The 22,094-nt window shown below is 34.8% G+C and overlaps 1 long non-coding RNA gene across 1 annotated transcript in view; it reads right to left on the bottom strand.

Annotated features, from left to right (window-relative positions):
• LOC135966423 (uncharacterized) overlaps nucleotides 1–22,094 on the bottom strand; it is a 184,150-nt gene that overhangs the window by 140,355 nt on the left and 21,701 nt on the right. The gene's annotated exons all lie outside the window — the stretch shown is intronic.

Here is a 22,094-nt window from a genome sequence, read left to right as displayed (position 1 = left end):
CATCTATAACAAGACTAGATACAAAACTATACTCATGATATTTTCTCAAACTTCCTCTTTTCCTGTATTCTATCTTGGTCAGTTTCTCATTCTTCCTCTAGCTATCCCCAGCTATTACGAGTAACATCCACTCATTGACCTAGACCTAAAATATATTTATTTAGGCACATCTCTAATTTAACCTTTATATTTTTGGGGGGATTCTTATCTATGCTAGTTCAGAATATTGCAGTAATCACCTAATTGGTCGTCTTCTTATTAATGCACAAGATACTGCAATGCTGCTAAGTTGATCATTCTACATTGGAAAACTTATTATGTTACTTGTCTACTATACATTTTTCAGTATTTTCTCATTTCCTCTGGGAAAATTCCAAATTTACTTCAGTAATACCTCCACTCATTAATTTATTTTTAATAAAGTTACCATTTACAAAGTATAGGTAACTTCCTAGACCCTGGGCCATAGCTGTGAAGGAAGCATGAGTTTGACCCCTACTCATGTCTCTACACTTTCTGTTCCTGCAGTCCTCTTCCCTGACCATCACACAGTAAACTTCAGCCATACTGGAATCTCTGCTATCTCAGAAAAGCTACATGATCTGCGAAACTCCTGTGGACAACTGCTTCCTTCTGTTTCATTTTTCTCATTCTCACGCCCATATACCTGTTCAACTTCTAATTATCTTTTAAAATTCTACTTAGCTAATGTCTTCTCCAGAAAGTGAAAGAAGGCTAATAAGTTGCAAAAGAAATAGGAGAAGAACCTTGGCTCTTCCAGGGTAGTAGAATGCAGAACGCTGTTCTCCAGACTAGTCGTATTATACGTATTATATCCCATCCTCTTGTGACACCTTGTCTTGGGACAAAACACTATTTCAAAAACATTGGCAGAAGCCCGGGCAACATAGTGAGACCCAGAATAAAGTTTATTTGTCATGAACACATGCAATTATGGCGTGAAATCAGAATCATGGCATGTCTTATTTCCCAGAAAGTTGGTCCTCTTAATACCAATAAAAGCTTAAGTGTGTATCAAAGCTGAGTACACAGTGTGCACAGAGTACACTGCAGAACAACTTCAAGCCCCTCACACGTTTTGGTCAACAATTGAGTACATGCACATTAACAAACATGTAACAAAGGCTTATAGAAAAATGGTTTAGTTCTGAGTATGCACTCTTGGTATTAAATTATATAACACTATTATTATTATGTGTCTGCACATTTCTACCATAACATCATTTTGTGCCTTCAGCTGATAAATCCTAACTAGGCTTCTGCACTTCTGGATGACCTTGAAAGCCCTCTTTGCTCCATCTTCAATCCACAAATCTGTAATTTAATTGATCTTATTTGTTTACAAATAAATGTGTCTTTTACTCTTAAACACTTGGCTCCCTTCAAGCAGGGACAATATCTTATTAGTTTATATAATCATGACACTTGGCACAGAGTCTAGGAAATGTATATAGTTTGATAGTATGTGTTGAATAAATTATTTATCTCATTGGTGAATATTTGTTGAGCACTTTCTATATGCTGGCCTCTGTATTACATGATGGGGATATACTGGTGAACAAAAAGATTCTGCCCTCATAGAATCTCCTACTATAATGTTCACAGTATATACAGCAAGGTTGGAAAATTGCACAGCAGAAGCTTTGTTATGGCTATTATTTCACTGCCTTGTGACCTGTCCTATGGATATCCATAGAAACATTCGCTTTTATTACTACAATCTGGGCTTTTTTTCTTTGTTCTTTACATTCTGCTCCATTTGTGATCTGCTTTTAGGTGTTTTCTTAATAATGAAATCTCTTAGACCTTAAGTAAGTAAGGCCACTGATTACTGCTTTGTACATTGTGCACTTTTTCACATTCACAAATACTACATGACATGATTGGCATCCCCTGAAGTCGTGCAAGTCAACATGCCAGCTCACAAACTTAGCTGACTACAGAATCACTTCATGAGCTTAAAATACAGATTTTGAGGCTCCATCTCTCAAGAATATGGTTTTGTAAATCTGGAATAAAGCCAGATATGTGATTTGTTTTAAAGCCATCCCCTTTCCCCGCATTCCCCCTGTTCCTGGTTCCCTTAACCCTCCTTTTTTACCTTGTGATTCTGATGATCTACCATATCTGAAAAACACTTCTCTGAGTCATGGATGATTGGTTCTATGGAGACTCCCTTGAAAAATCACTGCAATTCCGGTTATAGTGTGCAATTCACATGTTGAGACTTCCTGCCTAAGCTACCTCTAATATGAATTTAAATTAGCTTTAAACTCCATACATTTACCCAGAATAAGAATACAGAATTGTCTTTAAATAATTTTGCGTCCCAATTTCCATATTTAGTCACCAGACAATTGGATCTGGCCACCATCATGAATTTCATAGCTTTCTGTTCATCTCATTTTTCATTATTCCTGTCCTAGTTAATTCTGAATCATGTATCTCTAGAACTATTCCAATTATTTCTTAACAATTACCTCTGCTGTAGTCACTTGGCCCTCTAATCCATTTTTTCCCTTTTTTTTTCCACTCCCCGAGATGGAGTCTTGCTCTGTCACCCAGGCTGGAGTGCAGCGGCACGATCTAGGCTCACTGCAACCTCCGCCCTTTGGGTTTAAGCAATTTTCCTGCCTCAGCCTCCAGAGTAGCTGGGATTACAAGCATGCATGGCCACACCCAGCTAATTTTTGTATTTTTAGTAGAGACAGGGTTTCTCCATGTTAGCCAGGCTGCTCTTGAATTCCTGACCTTGTGATCTGCCCAGCTCGGCCTCCCAAAGTGCTGGAATAACAGGTATGAGCCACCGTGCCTGGCCTCATTTTTTCCCTTCTTCATGAGTGACTTATCTGGAAAACAAACCTGATCACATTCTCAAACTTAAAAATGTTAATTGGCTCCCCATTAAGTCTAAACTCCCTGACATGAAGTTTAAAGTTATCCTCCATTTAGTTAAATATACTTTTCTATCATGTTTCCTAATATTATGTTTACAATTTACTTTGTCCACTGAAAGCTACTAGCCATTCCCTAAACACATTACACATTCTCCTCATTCTTTATGTTATTTCCTCTGCCTGAATGTCACCTTCTGTCTTTTTTTTGTTTTGTTTTTCCTATCCATCAATGGATAATTAAAATGTTACCTTTACTTCTCTGCTCAAATGTGCTTTCTTTCTCAAGGTTTTTGTTAGTTTTGTCTTGTGTGTATATTTTGGGGGTATAATTTTATGACATGGTGAATATATCAACAAGATGACAGAATAGGAGGTCACCCACTTTTATTCCCTAACAACAACAAGAATTTTGTATTCATCCACAGACAAAAGTCTCATTGTGGAAGCCCTGGGATTCAGGCAGGAGGTTTCAAAACCCTAATGGAGCCCAAGGCCTAGGAGGAATATTTGCAGAATGCAAACCCATACCCAGGTGGTAGGAGTACCAGTGGTGATCCCAATTTCAAACCCAGAAACTGCTCTGTTCCTCAATGGCTTGGCTACAACCCCTTTTGGCCATAAGCCTGCAACCAAAACCATCTACCAAGGAGAATCACCCACACCAGCGCCTTGACAGAAAGGCTCATTTGCCCATTGATATTGGTCTCAGCAGTGAAAGTAAAAGCCTGTAATTTGGCTCTACCCCACTTCAGTTGTTGTTCCAACATAGTACTATTCACACTGTGACCCAGAGGGAGACTCACTCATGTGAGCTACAGGGACCAGCTTGCCAGCCTCTGTCCCATAGCATATTCTGAAGAGGTCCTGTGTTTGTTACAGATTCTCTCTGCTTCAGCCTGGGAGCGTTCAAACCAAACATGAAACTACTGGGAGACTTGCTTATCTGTGCCACCATGAAAGCTTGCCAGCCTTCATCCCCTAGAACATTATGAGAGAATTTATTATTATGAGAGTATAAGACAACAAGCAGGCACTAGTTTTGTCATATTAAGGAATTTAGTCAGCACTCCTTACAGATTCAAAGCCCATCACCAGACCACATTCATGGAGGTTGGCGGATCTCAACACTACATTTCTACTGAGCATAACAGTCAGTCCACCTATCCTGATCTACTTAACTTTGAGGCCTCTCGTACAACTCTTTCCAACTGCTGAACTCAAATAAGAGTGCTTTCTGGCCAGAGAATATATCTTGTGTCTCAGCTGCATCAAAAGTGATTGCAATGCCCATCCAGAAGTACAGCCTGATTGGAGAGCTTAGCCAGTGGTCTCCCTGTATGGCAGAACCTAACTAGCTATCTCACATAAATTCAGACAAAGACAGCAGCCCAGATATCTAAAGAACCTAAAAGCAAGCTTTGTCTCCCTAGGGTCAATACCAGTCAGCCCAATCAGAATCATAAGATATGATAAATAGTAAAGGTCTATCCCTCTCAAAGAACCTCTGTAAAAATTGAACATGGTCTCTGTCTCCACAAATGTGCAAACATCAACACAAAGACATAACAAATACAAAGATTCAAAAAATTATGTCACCTACAAAAGAAACAAATAAATCTCCAATAATGACCATTAAAGAAAGGAAAACTATAAAATTCAGAAAAAAGGAATTCAGAATAATCCTCTGTAAATAGTTCAATGAACTCCAAGAATATATGTATGAAATATTAAATGAAACCTGAAGAACAATACATAAAAAAGTCAAGTAGTTTTACAAAAGATAGAAATCTTAATAATGAAAAATATCATGATTTAACTGAAGCATGCAAATAAAGAGTCTGAACACCTAGCATCATCAAGCTGAGGAAAGAATCAGTGAACTTGCAAAAAAAAAAAAATGAATGAAAAAGAATATAGAAAGCCTATGTGCCTATGCTACAGGATATGTGGCACATCATGAAGAGATCTAAGCTCTCTATATAATAAGAATTTAAAAAGTAGAAGAAAGAGAAAATGGGCCAGAAAACATATTTAAAGTAATAATGGATTAAAGAAATAAAGAATAATGAAAAACTTTCCTAATCTGAAGAAAGAAGCCATCATCCAGATACAGGGAGCTCATTAATCTTCAGTAAAATTTAATCCAAAGGCCGGACACGGTGGCTCAAGCCTGTAATCCCAGCACTTTGGGAGGCCGAGGCAGGAGGATCACTTGAGGTCAGGAGTTCGAGACCAGCCTGGCCAAACCTCGTCTCTACTAAAAATACAAAAATTAGCCGGGTGAGGTGGCAGGCACCTGTAATCTCAGCTACTTAGGAGGAAAGAGGCTAAGCCAGGAGAATCGCTTGAACCCAGGAGGCGGAGGTTGCGGTGAGCCAAGATCATGCCATTGCACTCCAGTCTCGGGGACCAGAGTGAGACTCCGTGTCAAAAAAATTAATCCAAAAAGGAGATTATCACAACACATAATAATCAAATTATTAAAAATCAAAGACAAAGAAAAATCCCAAGATCAGCAAGATATAAAAGTACATCACAAATAGAGGAGATCCAGTATGACTACCAGTGGACTTATCAGCAGAAACCCTGCTCTGCAGGAGAGAGTGAATGGTATATATTCAAAGTAATGAAGGCAAAAACCTGACAACCAAAAATATTTGACTCAAAAAAGCTTTGCTTCAGGAATAAAGGAGAAATAAAATTTAAAAAATAAACTTTCACAGATAAACCAAAGTCGAGGAAGTTCATCACCACTAGGCCTGTCTTAAGATAAATTGCTTAATAGAGTTCTCTAAGATAAAATAAAAGGCTGCCAATTAATAAAATTAAATGTATATAAGCACAAAACTTAATGATGTAAGTAATAATGAGCAATATTCAGAACACTAGGACTGTAATGGTGATGCAAAAAGCAACTTTGTCCCTACTATAAAGGATAAAAGACAAAATTGTTAAAAATAAGAGCTAAAATAAACTGTGTAGGGATACATACAATATTACAAAATGATGTACATTTAAACATCAAAAACATAAAATGTGGGTGAGGACAAAAAGTGCAGAATTTCTGTATGCAGTCAATGTTAAGTTGTTATCAGTTTGAAATAGATGCCTATAAGTGTAACGTGTTCATGTAAACCTCATGGCAACCAAAAAAAAAAAAAAAAAAAAAAAAAACCTTAGGAGATGCGCAAAACAAAAATAAAAAAGATTTAAAACATAATGCTACAGAAAACCAGCAAACCACAAAGACAGTAAAATAGCAAAAAAGAAGTAATGAAACTGTATATATGTATATATATATATATGGACATACACACAGTGAACGAAATGGTAGTAGCAAGTACTTTCCTATTAATAATTGCCTTAAATGCAAATTGTTTAAATTCTCTTATAAAAAGACATACAGTGTGAATGTATTTAAAACAAGACCTAACTAACTACACGCTGCCTACAAGAGACGAAACTCAGTTTTAAGAACACAAGTAGACTGAAATTGAAGGCATTGAAAAAAAAAATATTCCGTTCAAATAAAAACCAAAAAATAGCAGGCGTAGTAATATTATATCAGAGGAAATAGCCTTTAAATAAAAAACCGTAAAAGGGATAAAGAAGAACATTATATAAAAATAAAGGAGTGGCCAGGTTCAGTGACTCATGCTTGTAATCCCAGCACTTTGAGAGGCTGAGGCGGGCAAAGCACAAGTTCAGGAGATCAAGACCATCCGGGCTAATACGGTGAAACTCCATCTCTACTAAAAATACCAAAAAAAATTTAGCCAGGTGTGGTTGTGGGCACCTGTAGTCCCAGCTACTCGGGAGGCTAAGGCAAGAGAATGGCCTGAACCCGAGAGGTGGAGCTAGCAGTGATCTAAGATCACGATACTGCACTCCAGCTTGGGCGACAGAGCGAGACTCTGTCTCAAAACAATAATAAGTAAATAAAAATAAATAAATAAAGGAGTTAATTCATCAAGAGGATAAAACAATATGCAGCCAAGGGCAAAACACCTAAATAAATAAAATAAATATTGAAGGATCTGAAAAGAGAGATAGATTGTGATTAAATAATAGTAGGGGACTTCAATATTCTACTTTCAATAATGGACAGATCATCCACACATTATATTAATAAGGGAACATTGGATTTGAACAACATTTTAGACCAAAAGGACCTAACAGACATATACAATGTATTTCATTGAACAGCAATAGAATGTGCATTTTTTTTTCTCAAGAATACACAGAACATTTTCCAGGATACATTATATGGTAAACTACAAGACAACAATTAGCAAATTTAAAAAAGATTGGAATAATATCAATTACCTTTTCTGGACACAATGGTATGAAACAATAAAGCAGTAACAGGAGACAATTTGGGGATATTTATGAATACTTGAAAATTAAATAGCATATTCCTGAGCAACCAATGAGTCAATGAAGACACTAAAAGAAAAATTAAAACATATTGAGACAAACAAAAAAGAAATATATTATAACAAAACTTGTGGAATGCCTGTATCAGAAAAAGAAAGAAACATTACAAATACACAGCATAATGTTATCCCTCAAAGAATTAGAAAAAGAAGAACAAGCTAATCTCAATTGTAGAAGAAGGAAAGAAATAATAAAGGGCAGAGTAGAGATAAATAAAATAGAGTCTAGAAAAATAATACAAAAGATCAATGAAACTAAGAGTCGATTCATTAAAAAGATAAAATTGACAAAACTACAGCTAACAAAAGTAGCAAATAAATAAATCAGAAACAAAAGAGAAAAGATTACAACTGACACCACGGAAATGAAAAGGATTATAAGAAACTGATATGAACAATTCTAGGCAAAAAAAACGAAAACAAAACTCAAGTGTAATGAATAAATTCCTTGACACATGCAACCTACAAAAACTGAATCCTGAAGGAACAGAAAATCTTACCATAGAAATAATCAGAGGGGAGATTGAATCAGTAATAAAATATTTTTAAACAAAGAAAAGACCAGAACCTGATGACTTTACTGCTGCTAAATTCTACCAAACTTTTAAAATGAGTTAATATCAATTCTTCACAAACTAGTCCAGAAAATGGAAGAAGAAGGAATACTTCCCTCTCCCCCCCTTACTCTGATATCAATGCGAGACCAGGACATCACAAGAAAAGAAAATTGCAGGCCAATATTTTTGATAAGCATAGATGCCTCAAAGAAAACAAAAAAAAAAAAAAAAAAAGCAAGTCAAATTTAACAACAAATTAAAAGGATCACTCATCAAAATCAAGTGATATTTTATCCCTGGGATACAAAAAGTATTCAACATACTCAAATCAACAAGTGTGAAAAACCACATTTACAGAATGATGAACAAAAATCATATGATCATCTCAATAGTTGCAGAAAACTATTTGACAAAATTCAACAGTATTTCATCATAATGAAAAACCCTTGCAATAAATTTAGGTATAGAAGAAATGTACCTGAACACAATAAAGGTATATATGACAAACCCACAGCTTACATCATGCGTAACACGAAAATTTTAATATGTCTTCTCCAAGATCTGAAAGAAGACAAGGATGTCCCATCTTGCCATATCTATTTCAGATAGCACTGCACATTCTAGTCAGAACTTAAAATCCTTGGTTCTAATTGGAATCAGAAATAACATTCTAATATTTTTTTTTTTTTTTTTTTGAGATGGAGCCTTGGTTGTTGCCCAGGCTGGAGTTTAGTGGCATTATCTCGGCTCACTACAACCCCTGCCTCTTGGGTTCAAGCAATTCTCATGCCTCAGCCTCCTAAGTAGCTGGGACTACAGGGACTCGCCACCACGCCCAGCTAATTTTTGTATTTTTAGTAAAGACAGGGTTTCACCATGTTGGCCAGGCTGATCTCGAACCCCTGAACTCAAATGATCCACCCACCTCAGACTCTCAAAGTGCTGGGATTACAGGCATGAGCCATTGTGCCCAGCCAATGCAATCTTATATACAGAAAGCCCTAAACATTTCACCAAAACTATTAGAAATTAAAATTTTATTAAAAATTTTAAACTTATTAAAAATTTCAGTAAAGTTTCAGGATACAAAATCAACATGCCAAAATTAGTAGTGCTTCTCTACACTAACAACAAACTTATCAAAAATAAATAAACATAATCCCATTTAAAATGGCTATAAAAAATGAAATAAAATACTTAATAATAAATTTAACAAAGAATGTGAAAAACCTGTATGCTGAAAACTATAAAACATTAGCAAAAAAAAAAAAAAAAAAAAAATTGAAGAAGAAACAAATAAATGGAAAGATTTTTTTTTATTTATAGATTGGAAAAATTAATATTGTAAAAATGTTCATGTTACACAAAGCTATCTACACATTTATTGAGATCTTTATCAAGATTCCAATGTCATTTTTCAAATGTACAGAAAATGACTATCTTAAAATGTATGTGAACCATAGCAAAAAGCAAATAGCCAAGGCAATATAAGAAAAGAGAACAAAGCTGGATGTATCTCATTCCATGATTTCAAGCTATACTTTAAAGCAATAATATTTAAAATAGCACGGTACTAGCATAACAATAGACACATCAACCAATGGAGCAGAAGAGAGAGCCCAGAAAAGAACCCATGCCTCTGTAGTCAATGGATTTTCAACAAAATTGCCAATAACATACAATGGAAAAAGTACAATCGCCTCAATAAATGGTGCTAGGAAAACTGGATATCCATATGTAAAAGAATAAAATTGTACTTTCATCTTACATCATATACAAAAGTCTACTCAAAATAGATGAAAAAAAATTAAACAATCTGAAACTATAAAACTACTAGAGGAAAATAAAAGAAAAAATTACATGACATTGGTCTGGGCGATAATTTTTAAAATTGGACCCCAAAAGTACAAGGTAACAAAAGGATAGGTAGACAAATGAAATCACATCAAAATTAAAACCTTCTGCACATCAAAGAAAACAAGTAACAAAGCAAAGAGACAACCTACAGATTGAGACAAAATATTTGCAAGTCATACATCTGATAAAAATATGCTAGAAACTCCAACAACTCTATAGAAAGAAAACACATAATCCAATTAAGAAATGGTCAAGGTAATCGAATGGATATTTCTAATAAGAAAACAACTAAATGGCTAACAGATACATGAAAAAATGATCTACATCACCAATCATCAGGGTGATGCAAACTAAAACTGCAATGAGATATTACGTCGTGCCTGTTAGAATGGTAATTATAAAAAATGATAGCAAATAACAAGTCCTGTTGAGGCTGTGGAGAAAAGGAAATTCTTACATACTATTGGTGGGAATGTAACTTCATACAACCATTATAGAAAATACTATACTATGGTGGTACCTCAGAAAACTAGCAATAGAATACCATATAATCTAGAAACCCCATTTCTAAGTATTTACCTGAGATTGAGAATCAATATGTCAAATAGATGTCTGCAGTTCTGTTTCTTTGCAGCACTATTCACAGGTTGATTCAAGCTATGAAATCAACCTAAGTGTCCATCAAAGGATGAACAGATAAAGAAAATGTGGCAAATATACATTATGTAATATTGTACAGCTTTAAAAAAGAACAGATTTGGTCATTTGAAACAACATAAATGGAATTGGGAACTTAATGCTAAGTGAAATAAGACAAACACAGAAAGACAAATACGACGGTTTCACTTATACAAGAAATCTAAAGAAATTAAATTCATAAAAGCAGAGAGTTAGGATGGTGGTGACTAGAAGCTACGAAATGGGGAAAATGGAACAATAATAGTCAAAGAGTACAAGGAAAAATAAGTTTGATTTTCTTTAGGTTAATTACACAGCATAGTGAATATGCTAATAAGGAGTTCTGTACATTTTAATATTAAAAAGTAAACTTTTAATGTTCTTATCAGAAAATATATTAGACATTTGAGATCACGGAAATGTTAATTATCTTAATTTAATGTTTCCACATTGTGTTGAAAAATTATAATACCATTTTGCATTCCATAAATACATGCAATGACAATTATCAATATAAAATACAAATTTGAATAAATAATTTGTACAAAGATATAATTTTTGTACTTATCTATTTTTAACAGTTTTTACAAACACAAACACATATACAGATACATAATGTGGTGGATAGGGTTATGCCAACTTGATTAACCTGGAAACTATGTGGTTCCAGTTTAGCATTTGACAAAATGATCATTGGTGGTCCTCTGGTGGAAGTATCATGAAAAATTGGAGAGTAGAAGTGAAGTAGCCATCATCTCTGTCCGAATTTTTTTTAAGGTTTATGATTGATGGGTGGGCACAGGTTACTTGGTCATTTCCAGCTTGGCCCCAGTTCCTCCTGCTTTCTGTTTAGCTCCTATTCCTACTTGCTACTTACAATTCACTCCTGCTAAGAGTGATTGTAACTCTAACACCACTTGTTTGTGAGCTCACTGAGGCTGGCAGTCCCACATCAATAGCTCATCGCACTTCACTTCTTAGTTTGCTACTCTGCTTGCTGACCTCTTCTCTAAACATATAGTGTTTCATTATGTACTTTAAATTTCAAAACTCCTCCTTTCCTGTTCCAGCACATGCATAGTGAATCTCTTTTTTTCATAAATGGCCTTGAATAATACATATAAGGAAAGACAAAAGGAGAAAGAGAGAAAGGGGAGGAAGAAAAGAATAAGAAGGAGGAGTAGGAAGAGAAAGAAGAGGAAGAGAAGGAGGAGGTCAAGGAAGGAGGAGGAAGAAGAAAGAGGAAGAGGAGATCAAAATATTAAAGGTACATTTCTCAAGAAAAGTTGATAGAAACATCAGTTCAAGGTGGTTTTGTGACCTAAGTTTCGGTAATATTGTGATACATAAGACTTCTCTTTCCTGTTATGCTGCCTCAGAGTCTTACTGTTTATTTTTTATTTCATCCATCAGAGGACCACAAATGGACTCCACCAAATTGAAAGCTTAGTGTGCATTATAGCTATTTTCAGTTCCTCCAGTAACAGCATGAATAGGCAGAAAAGATTACTTTGAGTTGAAGTGATTGATTGTGATCATCAAAGAAACAAGGTTGTTTCTGTACAATGAGAGCTGAGAGGAGAAGTATGATATGAGTTGAAGGTGATCATCAGAGTCCCCTCTTGTGCCCCTCTAATATTATGTGGTCAAGGCCTTTTAGTGTGTGCAACTAGGTTTTATTTACTCACTAGGAAAAGGACCTCAACCAAATGAAGTGTTAGCTGAAGGGAGGGAAAGAGGTATGTCAGCCTGAATAACAGGCAGAGAGAGGCCCTTTAAAAGGAATTATATATATTCAGGAATACAGCATTGCAATGAAAATCGATGTGCCATAGTAAACAATATGTGTATTCTGGAAGATAAAGAAAAGCAGGTTCAAAAAAATGAGGAAGATTATATAATTGTTTAGAGATAATTATCTTTGGCTATAAGAATCAATAACAAGGGTGGTGTCAGTCTGGGGTCCGACAAGATATTGTTGGGCCAATGTCCTTGCAGAGTATTTTTTTGTATAAGTTTGCAAAGGGCTTTATGCAAGGCTGTGGGTTTTTTTATTCTTTTGTGAACATTTTTGTTATCAGGTACTTTTGCATGAGAAGTCGCCCTTCATGGCTTTCCTTGGTTCTATTATTCAGGGTTGTTTCTTTTTAAAAAATGACTCCATTTTGATTCTTGCACATTTTTCCTTTTTATTACAATCTTTCTCTGAAAGCATTGCTGACCAATCCTCCTGTAGTTAGGTTTTGATTATCTCTAGGTGCTATTATGGACCTTTCCTTTGGTTTTGTCTCAAGTTGGAGAGTGATTGGAGACTAGGCCAAAATGTCAACAGAATTTTAACAATGTTTGAGCAATAAGGGAGAGTTGGAGGGAGTGGCTTTCAAGCCAAGTTTAAATGGAGACCATTATTAAGTTTAATTTTGTCTCTTCCATAGGCATTGGCTATCATCTCAAAGTGCTGGGCCAGCACTATTCTGTTAAGAGTTGTATTTTTGCAGAAATTCAACAAGTAACAGGTAAAAAGTTTAAAATTTAAAGTAATATAAAAGTAATATAAGAGCTTATAATATAATACTTTAGTATTGTATAATCGTTTTGAGTCATGAATCTAGCCTTAAAGGCAACCAATTGAATAAATTAAATGCAAATTAGGTGACACCTGTTGTAACCATGTGACTTGTTTTCTTATTTTATATAAATATATATATATATATGAGTCACATATATATATATATATATATATATATATATATATATATATATATATATATGAGTCACAATTTTCCCAAATGAATTTGTCCGGGTAGAGCATGTAGTATTAGCAATAACAAAGTAGTTTTCTTATCTAGCCAATAGATACTATAAAGTAATTTTATCATCTACTATTCCATGGCTGGGTTGAATTAAAGCAGAGAATGAACACCAGTCATATTTTGGTTGTTGCCAAAGTCACCCACTAAATAGATTAAAGAATCTCTTAGGTCAGGTTCTGTCAAGTTACCAACAGAAGCTACTGATTGTAAAATTTCAATTACACTCTTATTCTGTCAAGTAAAATGGTAGGCATTGAGAGGGGTAAGAATCTCATTATGATATGGAGTCTTGTTCTGACATCTTGAGAAAAGCTATCTATAGCATGAAGTCATCAGCTTCTTGTCTTAGTTTGCAGTTTAAATGTCTCTGGTGATGTTATTGGCAACTTCATAAACTTTCTGTGTGGTCCATTTGTCAGGCATGAGACTTGTCTCTTGAAATTTATTTAGTTTAAGTTGATAGTGCTTCAAGAAGAGTAGTTCCTGGTTTTAATAGTTTTATATAAAATAATTAGATTAGAGGAACCATGAAGAATTTAAGAGCCAGTCCAGTCTACAGGAGTATAAGAAGAACACAAAACCATGCATAGAGCTTCAGTTTAATAATGATTGTATTATAGTTTTTCTTTAGAAAAATAACTTTTTAATTCATAATCATCCTCAATTCTACTAAAGATAATAAAGATGATTTTTGTGAAAATAAGTTTATTTTTATCAATTTTGGTCTGATTATTTATATATATGATTGACTATATAGGAATCTCAAACTTAAAAACCTTTTGAGATTAGGAAGCCAAACCAAGGCAGACTGTAGATTTCACCTATAGTCTTAAGGTTCTTGGGCCTCTCAGGATGTAATAATATTTACTCACTCACTGTAAGGCTGGGAATCTTGGAAGCCAGGTATTATACCCAATTCTCAATATGGCATTCCAGCCGAAGCCTTGGTGATATAAGCAATGTTTTCAATTGTATCCAGCTATAAAGAGAGTACATTCTTACTGAACTTATACAAATAAGCATATTGCCACAAGAAACAAGAACAGTCATAATTAGTTTTTATATTTTGGAGGGGCTAGATAGAAATAAAAAGTACATATTTCCACTTTTATTCACAAAAGTATATTTTATTAAATTGCTCTAAAATGTAGATAGCTTGTGGTAGAAAATATTCTTAAATATAGGAAAAAAGTAAATGAAAAGCAAAAACACTATTTTAGATAAAAGGCATAAACGCACTACTTTCAGCAGTCATTCAATCTCATGTAATTAATTTTTGTTCTGCTTGATCTTGATTAGCAGTTTCATGAAACCACCAGTTTCTTCATTAGAGTTCTGGAAATTTTTATTTCGTTCATTGATCTTAAAGTTTTAGAAACCTGTGTTTAAGAATACTAGTTATTTTCCATGAATCTAGTTGCAAATGCTTTTAGAGAAGTATCAAAATTGTGGATAAAAGAGACTTAGAATAGCTGTGGCTAAAAATGTGATTAAGTTTAGTTATACTGATCAATTGACAAGGAAATTTGGTTATTTCTGTGTCACATAACATTTTAAGATAACAAATGAGATTATGACTAAAACCATATTAGATTTCTATAAATTTATATAGTTTTTGAGACTCATATTTAAAACACACAAAAGAAGATTCAGCATCATTTATCATTTGACAATATTATCCATACAACTTACCAAATAAGCCTAATCATTTGATATTACTACCACATGAGTGATAATGCCCCTTAATGCTCTGCAAAGGACCAACTATTACGTCACTTAGTTAATTCTAGGTGAAAAATACTTAATTTAGAATTTTGATACTGGGGAAGCCCATCAAAAATACCAAAAAGTTTAAAACTTTGATCAAAACATCATGACATATCATTGTAAGATAATAGTCCTTCATTTAGCCGGAATGATAATCCAAGTTCTACTTCAAAAGTGATACAGAAAATTACATGAAGGTAAAAACAAAACAAAAAACAATGCTTTGAAAGTTCAGTTTTCTAAGTAATCAAAAAATCCTAATAAAGACACCAAGACAACATGGAATACAGAATATTATCTGATGAGTTGTTTGTTTGTTTTGAATGAAGAGGATCATTGCGGACAGGAGGCAGGACTAGAGTGTAGCTCCCACTTGGACAGACACAGCAGCATGTGAAGTCTTGCATCATGAACTTTTGCTCCAGACCTACTGCTGGAATAAATCAGGAAAGGCAAGAGAACCCACAGACCCACTGAAGGAAGCAGATTGCTCCTTCAGGACCCGACACCCCAAATACTGTGCTGGTATCCATGACTGAGAGACCTACAGGCAGCTCACATCACAGGACTCTGTGCAGAAACACCCCAGTACCAGCCTGGAGCCTGGTAGACCTGTTAGGTGGCTAGGTCCAGAAGAGAGATAACAATAACTACAGCTTAGCTCTCAGGAAGCCACATCCCTAAACAAACAGGGAGTGTACTACCTCAAGGAAATACTCCATGGGACAAAGGAATCTGAACAATAGCCTTGAGCCCTAGACCTTCTCTCTGCCAAAGCCTACCCAAATGAGAAGAAACCAGAAAACCTCTGGTAATATGACAAAACAAGGTTCAATAACACCTTCAAAAAAAATCACACTTGCTCACCAGCAATGGATCCATCCAAAAAGAAATCCTTGATTTACCTCTAAAAAAATTCAGAAGGGCAATCTTTAAGCTAATCAAGGAGGCACCAGAGAAAGACAAAGTCCAATTTAAGGAAGTAAAAAAAAAAAAAAAAAAAATGATACCAGAAATGAGGGAAGAAACCTTCAATGAAATAAAGAACATAAATAAAAAACAAAACTTCAGGAATCAATAGACACACTTATAGAAATGCAAAATGCTCCGGAAAGTCTCAGCAATATAATCAAACAAGCAGAAGAAAGAACTTCAGACCATGAAGCCATGAAGACAAAGTGTTTACATTAACCCAATTCAACAAAGACAAAGAAAAAAAAAATAAGCAAATATGTACAAAGCCTCCAAGAAGTCTGGGATTACATTAAATGACCAAACCTAAGAATAATCGGCATTCCCGAGAAAGAAGAGACATCTAAAAGTTTGAAAAACATATTTGGGACAATAATTGAGGAAAACTTCCTGAGCCTTGTTAGAGACCTAGACATCCAAATACAAGAAGCTCAAAGAACACCCAGGAAATTAATCACAAAAAGATCATCACCTAGGCACATTTTCATCAGGTTATCTAAAGTTAAGACAAAGGAAAGAATCTTAAGAGTTGTGAGGCAAAAGCACCAGGTAGCCTATAAAGGAAAACCTATCAGATTAACAGCAGATATGTCAGCAGAAATCCCACAAGCAAGAAGAGATTGGAGCCCTATTTTAGCCTCCTTAAACACAACAATTATTAGCCAAAAATTTTGTAGCCAGTGAAAGTAAGCTTTATAAATCAAGGAAAGATACAGTCTTTTTCAGACAAACAAATGCTGAGAGAATTCACTACTATGAAGCAAGCACTAAAAGAACTGCTGAAAGAAGCTCTAAATCTTGAAACAAATACTGGAAACATATCAAAACAGAATTACTTTAAGGTATAAATCTCACAAGACCTATGAAACAAAAGTACCATTAAAAAATAAAAGGTATACAGGCAACAAATAGTACGATGAATGGAATAGTACCTCACATCTCAATAGTAACACTGAATGTAAATGACTTAAATACTCCACCTGAAAGATACAGAATTGCAGAATGGATAAGAATTCACCAACCAACTATCTGCTGCTTTCAAGAGACTCACCTAACACATAAGGACTCACCTAAACTTAAAGTAAAGGAGTGGAAAAGAACATTCTATGCAAATAGACACCAAAAGTGAGCAGGAGTAGCTATTCTTACATCAGACAAAACAAACTATAAAGTAACAGCAGATAAAAAAGACAAAGAGGGACATTATATAATGATAAAAGGCAATGCCCAACAGAAAAATATCACAATCATAAATATACATATAATGAACACTGGAGTGCCCAAATGTATAAAACAATTACTAATAGACTTAAGAAATGAAATAGATGGCAAGATAATAATAGTGGAGGACTTAAATACCCCACTGACAGCACTAGATAGGTCATCAAGAATGAAAGCCAATAAAGAAACAATGGATTTAAACTACGACCTTGAACAAATGGACTTAACAGATATTTACAGAACACTCTTCCCAAAAAGCACAGAATATACATTCTATTATCAGAGCATGGAACTTTCTCTTAGACCATATGATAGGCCACCAAACAAGCCTCAATAAATTTAAGAAAATTGAAATTATATCAAGCACTCTCTCAGACCACAGTGGAATAAAACTGGAAATCAACTCCAAAAGGAACCTTCAAAACCATGTAAATATATGGAAATTAACCTGCTCCTGAATGATCATTGGGTCAACAATGAAATCAAGAAGGAAATAAAAAAAATTCTTTGAACTGATCCGACAACAGGGACACAAGCTAGTAAAACCTCTGGGATACAGCAAAGGTGGTGCTAAGAAGAAAGTTCATAGCCCTAAATACCTATGTTAAAAATCTGAAAGAGCACAAACAAACAATCTAAGCTTATACCTCAAAGAACTAGAAAAACAAGAAAAACCAAATCCAAAGCCAGCAGAAGAAAGAAAATAACCAAGATCAAAGCAGAATTAAATGAAATTGAAACAAACAAACAAACAAAATACAAAAGATAAATGAAGCAAAAAGTTGGTTCTTTGGAAAGATAAGGTTGATAGATGATTAGCAAGATTAATGAAGAAAAAAAGAGAGAAAATCCAAATAGGCTCAATTAGAAATGAAATTAGAGATGGTACAACTGACACCACAGAAATACAAAATATTGAAGGCTAGTATGAACACCTTTATGTGCATAAACTAGAAAACCTTAAGGAGATAAATAAATTCCTAGAAAGATACAACCCTCCTAGCTTAAATCAGGAAGAATCAGATACACTGGCAGAGCAACAGCAAGCAGCGAGATTGAAATAGTAATAAAAAAATTACCAACAAAAAATAGTCCAGTATCAGATGGAGTCACAGCTGAATTCCACCAGACATTCAAAGAATTGGTACCAATACTGTTGACACTACTCCAAAAGACAGAGAAAGAGGGAATCCTCCCTAACTCATTCTATGAAGCCAGTATCACCCTAATACCAAAACCAGGAAATGATGTAACAAAAAAAATAAAACTACAGACCAATATCCCTGATGAACATAGATTCTAAAATCCTTAACAAAATACTAGCTAACAAAATCCAATAACATTAACAACATATCAAAAAGATTATCTGCCATGATCAAGTGAGTTTTATATCAGGGATGCAGGGATGGTTTAACATACACAAGTCAATAAATGTGATACACTGCATAAACAGAATTAAAAACAAAAATCACATAATAATCTCAATAGACACAGAAAAAGCATTTGACAAAATCCAGCATCCATTTACGATTAAAACTCTCAGCAAAATCAACATACAAGTGACATACCTCAATATAATAAAAGCCATATATGACAAAACCACAGTCAACGTAATACTGAATAGGGAAAAGTTGAGAGCATTCCTGCTGAGAACAGGAACAAGACAAGGATGCCCACTCTCACCACTTGTCTTCAACATAATTCTGGAAGTCCTAGCCAGAGCAATCATACAAGAGAAAGAAATAAAGGGCATCCAAATCAGTAAAGAGGAAGTCAAAGTGCCACTGTTTGCCAATAATGTGATTGTATACCTAGAAAACCCTAAAGACTCCTCCAAAAATCTCATAGAACTGATAAAAGAATTCAGCAAAGTTTCAGGAAACAAAATTAAGGTACACAAATCAGTAGCTCTTCTGTACATCAACAGTGATCAAGCTAATAATCAAATCAAGAACTCAACCCCTTTTATAATAGTTGAAAACAAAAATAAAATACTTAAGAATATACATAATTAAGGAGGTGAAAGATCTCTGAAAGGAAAACTACAAAACACTGCTGAAAGAAATAGACAACACAAATAGAAACACATCCCGTGCTCATGGATGGGTAGAATCACTATTGTGAAAACGGCCATACTGCCAAAAGCAATCTACAAATTCAATGCAATTCCCATTAAAATACCACCATCATTCTTCATGGAACCACAAAAACAATCCTAAAATTCACATGGAACCAAAAAAGAGCCCTCATAGCCATAGCAAGACTATCCAAAAAGAACAAATCTAGAGGCATCACATTAGTGAATTCAAAAAATACTATAAGGCCATAGTCACCCAAACAGTATGGTACTGGTATAGAAATAGGCACATAGGCCAATGGACCAGAATAGAGAACCCAGAAATAAACCCAAATACTTATAGCTAACTTATTTTCAACAAAGCAAACAAAAACATAATGTAGGGAAAGGACACCCTATTAAACAAATAGTGCTGGGATAATTGGCAAGCCACATGTAGAAGAATGAAACTGGATCCTCATCTCTCACCTTATATAAAAATCAACTGAAGACAGATCAAGGACATAAATCTAAGACCTGAAACTTTAAAAATTTTAGATGATAATATTGAAAAAGTATTTCTAGACATTGGCTTAGGCAAGGATTTCATGACCAAGAACCCAAAGCAAATGCAATAAAAACAAAGATAAATAGGTGGAGCTTAATTAAGCTAAAGAGCTTTTGCATGGCAAAAGTAACAGTCAGCAGAGTAAGCAGACACCCACAGAGTGGGAGATTATCTTCACCATCTATACATCTGATAAAGGACTAATAACCAGAATCTACAAAAAGTTTAAACAAATTAGCAAGAACAACAACAACAACAACAACAAAAAAACAATCTATGAAAAAGTGGGCAAAGGACATGAATAAGCAATTCTCAAAAGAAGATATACAAATGGCCAACGAGAATATGAAAAAATGTTTAACATCACTAATGATCAGGGAAATGCAAATTACAACCACAATGTGATACAATCTTACTCCTGCAAGAATGGCCATAATAAAAAAATTTTAAAAAAAATAGATGTTGGCATGGATGCAGTGAACAGGGAACACTTTTACACAGCTGGTAGGAATGTAAACCAGTACAACTACTATAGAAAACAATGTGGAGATTCCTTCAAGAACTAAAGTAGAACTACCATTTGATCCAGAAATCCCACTACTGGGTATCTACCCAGAGGAAATGAAGTCATTGTATGAAAAAGTTACTTGCACATGCATGTTTATAGAAGCACAATTCACAATTGCAAAAAATGTGGAACCAACCCAAATGCCTATCAATCACCAAGTGGATTAAAAAACGGTAATATATATATATAAACTGTAATATATATATATATATATATATATATATATATATTTGTGTGTATGTGTGTGTGTGTGTGTGTGTATAATGGAATACTACTCAGCCATAAAAAAGAACAAATTAATGGCATTCACACCAACCTGAATGAGATTGGAGACTATTATTCTAAGTGAAGTAACTCAGGAATAGAAAAGCAAACATTGTATGTTCTCAATCATAAGTGGGAATTATGCTGAGAATGCAAATGCATAAGAATGACAGTGGACTTCAGGGACTCAGGGAAAGAGTGGGAAGGGAGTGAGGAATAAAAGACTACAAATTGGGTATGGTGTATAGTACTTGGGTGACAGGGGCACCAAAATCTCACAAATCACCACTAAAGAACTTACTCATGTAACCAAACACCACCCGTTCCCCAATAACCTATGGAAATAAAAAGTTTTTAAAAAATGAAAGAAAAAGATGGTCAGGCGCAGTGGATCACGCCTGTAATCCTAGCACCTTGGGAGGCCAAGGCAGGTGGATTGCCTGAGCTTAGGAGTTTGAGACCAGCCTGGGCAACATGGTGAAACCCCATCTGTACTAAAATACAAAATGCAGGTGGTGTGTGCCTGTAATGCCAGCTACTTGGGAGGCTGAGGCAGGAGAATTGCTAGAACCCAGGAGGCAGAGGTTGCAGTGAGTCGAGATTATGCCACTGCACTGTAGCCTGGGCAACAGAGTGAGATTCCAAAAAAAAAAAAAAAAAGAAAGAAAAAAGAAAGAATGGAAGGAAGGAAGGAAGGAAGGGAGGGAGGGAGGGAGGGAGCAACGGAAGACTAGAATGGGGAGAAAGGGAAGGGAGCAAAATTTGAAAAACTAACTATTGGATACCATGCTTACTACCTGAGTGACAGGATCAATTATATCCCAAATCTCAGCTTCACTAAATATACCCATGTAAGGAACCTGAATTTAAAATAAAAGTTGAAAAAAATGTGTATTATCTGAAAAAACACAAAATCTTTGTGTCCTACACCAGTTACAAGAAAGGTAAAGAAAAATCTATTGAAGGTGATTTCTTCTCCCTATGGGAAGCGTATTTAGATAACCTGGAATTCAAACCTGATGAAAAGATACTTAAATTTTATCAGATACAGGAAGAGTATGAGTCCAAGATTACGAATGTACACCATATTATAGAACATAAACAAGAAAGCTAGTACATTAAGCAGGAGAATATGTGGCTGTTAGCAAAAAGTATTAGAAACTGCCAAATTACATGGAACAGTTCAGACACATCAAGAAAGCCAAGATCTCTTGCAAATTTTATTAAGAGCAGACAAGTACTCCATGAAAATCTTGTACTAACACAGGAGACCAAACTTCTGGTTTTGTATCTGCGTGTGTTTTGTGTGTTGTGGTGCATGTGTGTATCAGTATGTATATGTTTGTATATTTTATAAATATGTTTATTTATCAAAACTAAATCTTCAGAAAGACTTTTAATAATTTTCTTCTAATTATA

Source organism: Macaca fascicularis, chromosome 12 (assembly GCF_037993035.2).
Source record: "Macaca fascicularis isolate 582-1 chromosome 12, T2T-MFA8v1.1".
NCBI lineage: Eukaryota > Metazoa > Chordata > Mammalia > Primates > Cercopithecidae > Macaca > Macaca fascicularis.
Note: the sequence above shows the minus strand (reverse complement) of the source record. Positions and strands in the feature narration are given on the sequence as shown.